This window comes from Psammomys obesus, unplaced genomic scaffold (assembly GCF_907164565.1).
Source record: "Psammomys obesus unplaced genomic scaffold, mPsaObe1.curated_primary_1811, whole genome shotgun sequence".
Taxonomy (NCBI): Eukaryota; Metazoa; Chordata; class Mammalia; order Rodentia; family Muridae; genus Psammomys; species Psammomys obesus.
In genome coordinates, this window is record NW_026596162.1 from 13,711,360 (window position 1) to 13,718,650 (window position 7,291).

A 7,291-nucleotide genomic window follows, 5' to 3' on the forward strand; every position below is an offset into this window, starting at 1 on the left:
GAGGCCCCGGGCCTCCTCGGCCGGCTGCGCCCCGCGCAGGGCTGCGAGCCCGGGAGGCGTGGCCGGCCGCCGGCGCTCCTCCTCCGCCGCGTGTGGCGCGCGACGGGGCGGGGATGCGGGGAGCCAGGAAGGGCGAGCGGCCGAGGAGGACAGCGACGACAAGATGGCGTCGCTCCCGGGACCGGCTCGCCGCTCGACGGCCCCGCGTCAGAGCCGGGCTGAGGAGGCTCCCCGCGTCGCGCCCCCTCAGGAGGCGGGCGGACGTGCGCTGCCTCACGGGCGCCTAGGAAGGACCCCGCTCTACCCGGGCGGCGGCGGTACGTATGTGTGCTGTGCTGGGACCAAAAGGTCTGGACGAGAAACGGTTCCCAGAGCCCCGGTCATCCGAGAGGGAGCTGGGCCTGTGGCCCGGTTGGCACACTGCTTGTCCGGCAGGCACGACCCCAGGGCTCGACCCCGCCGTGTTGCGCGGGCTGTAATCCCAGCAGCCCTGGGAGTGGAGGCCGGAGGATCACAAGTTCAAGATCAGCTCGGCTAATTGGAAGCCAGCCTGGGATACGGGAGCCCGGCTCTTTCAAAAAAGAAGTTTAAAGGAGCGTTGTTTTGCTTACCTCCAGTTCTTCGTCTGTTCTTTTTCTGGGCAAGCTGCTGCTGGAACGGGGTGCACTAGACACGGGCATGACCCATCGCGCAGGGCTACTGAGCACCAGGTCCATGCAGGCCCAGAGCGCCCATCAGAGTCTCCGGGAAAAGACGAACTGAATTCCATTTTTTTCTTTAAGGATTTTTTTTTTTTTATTCCTTGACAGTTTCATGCATGTATACAGTGTATCGTGATTATAAACCCCATTCTTCCAACAGTCCCAAACACAGGCCCTGTGATATAGACAGATAAAATGCCCGTGGCGCCTGATGGATTATCTTTGGATGGTTGTTGTTTTTTTTGTTTTTTTTCATGTTATGCCACTTATGATTAATGATGAGACCAGGAGTACATGTCATTTAGAAGCTAGGGTTGCACTTGAAGCCTAAGCAAAGAACACACAGAAAATAGTCATAGATTTTTGTAACTCACAGCTAGTATACAAGATTGAGCATGAATCTTCATCGTTTGTATTTTCATTAAGACTACATTCCATATGTTTTCATTCACTTGATTAGGTTTGAGCTTATTTTTGTTGTGGTTTCTTGTTGCTGGTCTGTTTGGGTAGAGCTGGTGAAACCAACCTATAGTTTTGCGCACGCTTTGGTCAGCCTGCTGCCGCTACCGACTACCCATCCTGTTTTTATTTTCAACATTCTTGCTTTTATTAAAAAAAAAAAAAAAAAACTGGCAGTGGTTGTGCACACCTTTAATCCCAGCACTGGGAAGGCAAAGGCAAGAGGATCTCTGTGAGTTCAAGGCCAGCCTGTCCAAGAGTGAGTTCCAGGGCAGCCAAGGCTACACAGAGAAACCCTGTCTCGAAAAGAAAAGAAAGAACCAAGCCCTGAAGTGATTGCTGTATGGTGAGTTATTCCTCATCTCAGAAGTCCTCCCACCTGCCTGCTGTAATTGCCCTTACTTGCCCATCACTACCAACAGCCTATTTGGTGTCCCTTTCTTCTGTACCACTGTACCCTTTCCTGGCATCTAAAACCTCTTCTTCAACATCATTACTGAAGCCAGAGAGTGGGCATCGTGATTTGTCAGCCTCCCACCCAGTGCTCCTGAACATTAATTGCTATAGCCAGGATAGAGAGGAGAGCAGTGTCTGACTGCACTGGAGCCAGGATCCTAGTAGGAAAAATTTTCTGAATCAGCAGGTCCTTGCCTTCTCCCCTCAAAGAGTGAATGGGATTTAGGAGTGCCTTGCTGTTCTTTGAGAACTCGTGGTCCTGTTTTCCTTCCAGTTCGTGTATTGGAGCACAAAAGAAGAGTGACTTCTAGCCCTAAATTATTAAATTGTTTGCAAACTTTGTAACTGCATAGGAAATGGAAGGTCAGCAGTAACTGATCCCCAGGGCCTTTCCAGCATGCTAACAGTTCTGTTTGGCTGGTCCTCCAGCCCTGTGATTGCTAGTTTGAGAGTGGAGAAGGCTGATCGCCATGCATTGCATATTACAAACAATTATGTGCAAATTACCTTTCTTTCTCTTTTCAGATTTCCACAGGCTGTTTTGTTAATTGCAGAGTATCTCCCAGGACCAAACAAAAAAACCTACTCAGCAACATTACATTTTATTTCCAAGGCCACCAATGTGGTAAGACATACCTCAGTGGCCAGCTGTAGCTCCTGTCCAACAGGTCAGCTGTTGACTCCAACTCAAGAGTTCTTGGATCTTTTGTAGGGAGCTGGAGAGATGGCTCAGCAGCCAAGAATACTAGCTGCTCTCCAGGGGACCCAGCTCTGATTCTAAGCACTAGCACCCTCTTGTGTCCTCTCTAGGTACCAGACACTCTGGTGCACAGACAGGCAAAGCTAAACACTCATACACAAAATTTCAGAAATATTTTAAAGAAGGTGCCATCATAAATGCTGGAAGAACTGTATTAAGAAATGTGTTCCTGTGAGAGGCCAGGAAAATATAATGGCTTGGAAATCCATGCCACCACAAATAATCAAAGGGCCTTTACACACCTCTTCATAGACCAGGTCCAAAGGGGTTGCAGAGTAGCATTTCCAAAGTCAAAGTGGAGGTCATCCACAGAACAGTCCCCTCATAGAACACCTAGTATATATGCTGTCATTAGCTAGCTACTCAGGACGTGAAGAAAGTGATCCCTTCTTCAAGAAGCACAACTGGAGGGTATAGACAATAAATCATGTCACCTGGTAAAGTGCATCAGCAGGTTTACAGGGAAAGGAGAGCGCAGCGGCCTCTGAGCAGGAGCATGCAATCATGTCACCAGTTCTACAGACTGACCCCATGTGAATACCCCAGCTCTGCTGAGAAAGAACACTAGTGTCACCACCAAGCAGAGACAGTTTTCTCAGGTTGGTAGGACAGGTCCTAGCTGGGTGAAAGCAACTAGCACTGCTGTTGGGTTAGGTTCTCAGAGCTTCATCAACAGAGCACTGCATCCTTTTGGCATTTTTCTTTGGGGAAGAAGAGCATGTGTGTTGTCAACATGGGTTGTCCTCTGCCAGTCTCCATCTTCTCACTGGATCCGGAGTCTGCCGATTTGATTAGGCTGACTGGCCAGGACTTCGCTGTCTACTCCTACCCCCATGCTGGGGTACATATGGTACTACTATGCCCAGCTTTTGTGTGGGCACAAGGGGCAAGAACTCGGGTCCTCATGTTTGCACACCAAGCATTTTACCTCTAAGCAACCTCTCCACCCCACCCCCTTTTTTTCTTGTTTATTAGCCATCTTGTTATCCAAACTTGTGTCAAGATGGCTTTAGGCCAAATCAAAAATAGCTATGCTCAAAAAAAGAGTTGCAGAGGACTTCGAAACGAGGGCTGTGTGTTCCCTAGGCAACTTCTGAGCAGTGACCCAAGCAGCAGCAGTAGTGGAAGGATGCAGGATGAAATCTCTGCGTTGTTTTTTGTTTGTTTGTTTTTGTTTTTTTAAGACAGGCTTTCACTATAATGCTAGCCCTAAACGCATGATCCCTCTGCCTCTGGTGTGCTAATGTTTCAGAAATGTGGCACCATCAGCTACTGAACTCTTGAGGGAAATAATTTTATTTTCAAGTGTAGAAATCCAATGAAAGTTTTTAAGAAATCCATGCAAGGACAAAGTGATTTTAAGGTTTAACCATTTCCAGAGGAGTTACTTAGTATTACACAAAGAGAAACAATGTTTCCAGAAAAGCACTGCTCCTGTGGCAGTCTGAGAAGCTGTCCAGGCGGGGACACAAGAAACCTAGGTCTCTGGGAAGCACCGACACCCTGAGAGTGCTGGAGGCTCCCTGCTCAGGCCTGGGGCTACAGCCAAAGAGATTTAGGTTACTTGAGCTACAAGAACAAAAGTGCATGTGGAAAACAGACAGTTCTGCCTCAGATGCAGAAATAATGAGGTGGAGCTACTGACAGCGTGGGAAAGCCCCAACTTAAGGCAAAGGCTGAAGAACTGCCCTTCCCCTGCTCACCACTGCTGATTCCCTAGAGGTCCCCTGCATGTGGAGTAGAAAGAGCTGGCTCTCGGAAGTGGGGCCTGGGACATCCACCACATAGGGCAGTCCACACCCACAGTGTCATGACAATTACATGACACCTAGTCCTTTGTATAAAACAGCCTTAGGCTGGACATGGCGGAGCACACCTTTAATCCCAGTGCTGGGAGGAGAGGGGTCATGAGAATTTTGCTGTCTCTAAGAAACGAGTTATGGGGCTGGAGAGATGGCTCAGAGGTTAGGAGCACTGACAGGCTGTTCTTCCAAAGGTCCTGACTTCAATTCCCAGCAACCACGTGGTGACTCACAACCATCTATAATGAGATCTGGTGACTCCTGCCTGTAAAGCATACATGCAGGCAGAACACTGTATACATAATAAATAAATCTTTAAAAAAAAAATCAAAGTCTAGTTATGTAAGCATGTTTTTTGTTTTAATCCCAGAGGTAGGGTATCAGGCTGCTTCAGGTTGTCCACAACACAGACTGTTTGCCTCGTGCAGCTATGGCAGGGGTGTGGTTCTGTCAGCTGAAGATAGTTTAATTCTGGGGACCATAGTCCCAAGAGAGGGGTGGGGCTGTTCCTCCTGCTGGTTTCATAAGTGGCCCTGAGAAAAGAGACCATAAGAAGAAATTGGAGATCTGATGAGGTGGAGATTGGACTTGCCCCAAGGAACTCAAATGCCTAGTCAGCAGAAAGTCTAAAAAGATCTGGGTGCCCCTTCTCCCCAATAACCTGTGTCTCCTACCTGGTGTTGGGATATTGGAAGGGATTGGGGTAGAGAAGCGTGGACGATAAAAGAACCCAAATAAAGTAGATGAACATGCCAATGCAGAGGCAGACAGATCTTTGTGAATTTAAGGCCTGTCTGAAAATAAAAAGCCAGCCATAAAGTCCAAAACACTGAAATGTTTTAAAAATCAAAATCCCTGTCAAAAATAGTGTATAACTGACCAAAATACCTGAGCAATTTAAAGGATGAAAGATTCAAGGTTTTGGTCTGGGTTGGTTTGTCCAGGGTGCTTGGAAGGGATGTCACAAAGGGAGAGCTGTGAGGAAGGCTGTCCTTAACATACCAGACAGTGGAGCACCGGGGGCCAGGTATAAACTTCACAGACACGCTCGTGTGCCCCCAGTGATCGACTGCCTCTAACTAGGCCCCACCTTTCAAAGTTTCTAGATCCTCAAAATATCACCACCAACTAGAGCCTATCCAACACATGAGCCTGTCGGGAACTTAGGTGTTTGTGTCAAGATTAGACATTTAATAACCTCACACAGACCAGTAAAATTACTCTTGTGGAACAAATAATTCTATTGCCTAACATAGTAGCTGTAAACTGTGAGTGCCTACTGTGCAATCTATAAGTGGCTAGATTACATTTAGCTTCATGTGGCTAATGACTACTACTGAAGTCCTTTTTAGAATTTTGCATGTGGGTGGTTTTCTTTGAATGCATCTGTATAAGCTCTTAATTCCTAAAGAAATAGCTAGTAGTAATTACAGTAGGGTAACTTGCTCAGCAAATATATAATGACTCAATTTGGTCATCTATGCAGTTGATGACCCTTCAGCCTGGCCTGGAGGTGCATTCCTTTAATTCTATGACTCGGGAGGCAGGTAGATCTCTGTGAGTTCAAGGCCAGCCTCATTTACGAAGCGAGTTCCAGGACAACCAGGACTGTTATAAACCCTGTCTATAAATAAATGAATAAATTAAATAACCCTTCAAGAGATGGCTGGAGAGATGGCTCATAGTTAAAGGTACTTCCTGCTTTTCCACACTCTCTTTGACTTTATGTTATACTGTCCGTTTGGACTCTTGAGTCCAAAAAGTAGTATAATATAAAAAAAACAAAGTAATTTCTTACAAAGATTAGCCAAGGCCAGGGTGAGAAATGGTGGGAATTAGCCAGGTGATGATGACACACGCCTTTAATCCCAGCACTTGTGAGGCAGAAGTCGGCAGATCTCTATGATTCTGAAGACCACCCTGGTCTACAGAGCTAGTTCTGGGATAGCCAAAGCTATACAGAGAAACCCTGTGTTGAAAAACAAAAGAATAAAAAGAAACGGTGGGAACGTGGGTGGTAGCTGACCGAGCACACCAAGGTGCTGGGTTAAGAAATGGTGGGAACTAAGAGTGGCGGGCACTGGTGTGTGGGTGTTAGCAACAGGAGTGAAGAGCATCACTCTCTGGCTTCCACAAGGAAAGGCAAAGCTAATACATGCCTCTCATGGCAGCACTTGGTCAGCCTGGCTATAAAGCAAGGCCAGCCTGGATGCCAGGAAACACTGTCTCAGAATTCTCAAAAGTGGATTTAGATACCAAGATTGAACCATTTCACAAAAACTATACACAATTTCTGATATTTTATATATACATACAAATGCACATATATCTTCTAAGAGCTAGCAAGATGGCGCGGTGAATGAAGCAACTTGCCATGCAACCTGGCAACATGACTCAGTATCTAGAAGAGTGGTTCTCAGTGGGTCATAATGACCTTTTCACAGGGGTCACCTATCAACCATCAAAAACACAGATGTTTACATTATGATTCATAACAGTAGCAAAATTACAATTATGAAGTAGCAATGAAAATAACTATGGTTGGTGGTGCCCACAGTATGAGGAGCGGTATTAAAGGGTCATAGTATTAGGAAGGTTGGGACCCACACTCTAAAACCTATGGAAATGTAGGAGGAGAGCACCAACTCCACAAAGGTGTCCTCCAATCTTTCTATGTGTTCAGTAGCACACCAAGAAAAGTTTTAGGGAGTGGAGAGATGGCTTAGCAGTTTAGAGCACCTGCTGCTCCAGCAAAGTTTCCAAGTCAGATGTCCAGCACCCACACGGTGGCTCACACTCCTCCTCACTCCATTTCCCAGGGGGTTCAACATGCTCTTCTATCCTCTGCAGGCAAACATGAGATGTACAGAGACAAATGAAGATGAAACATTCATGTACAGAAATTTTTCTAAAAATCTCCAGAAAATGCTAGAACATGTCTATGACACACACGGTACGATAACCCACTTGCCTTGTTTCTTTTCTGAATTTAACAGCACACACTCCACAAGAAGCCCCGTGTCTGCATTTATTACAAAGGCTGTGGATAAACATTCACGTACATCTCCTCTTGGTGTCAAAACACTGCATGCCATTTCCATCACTTAGAAGGC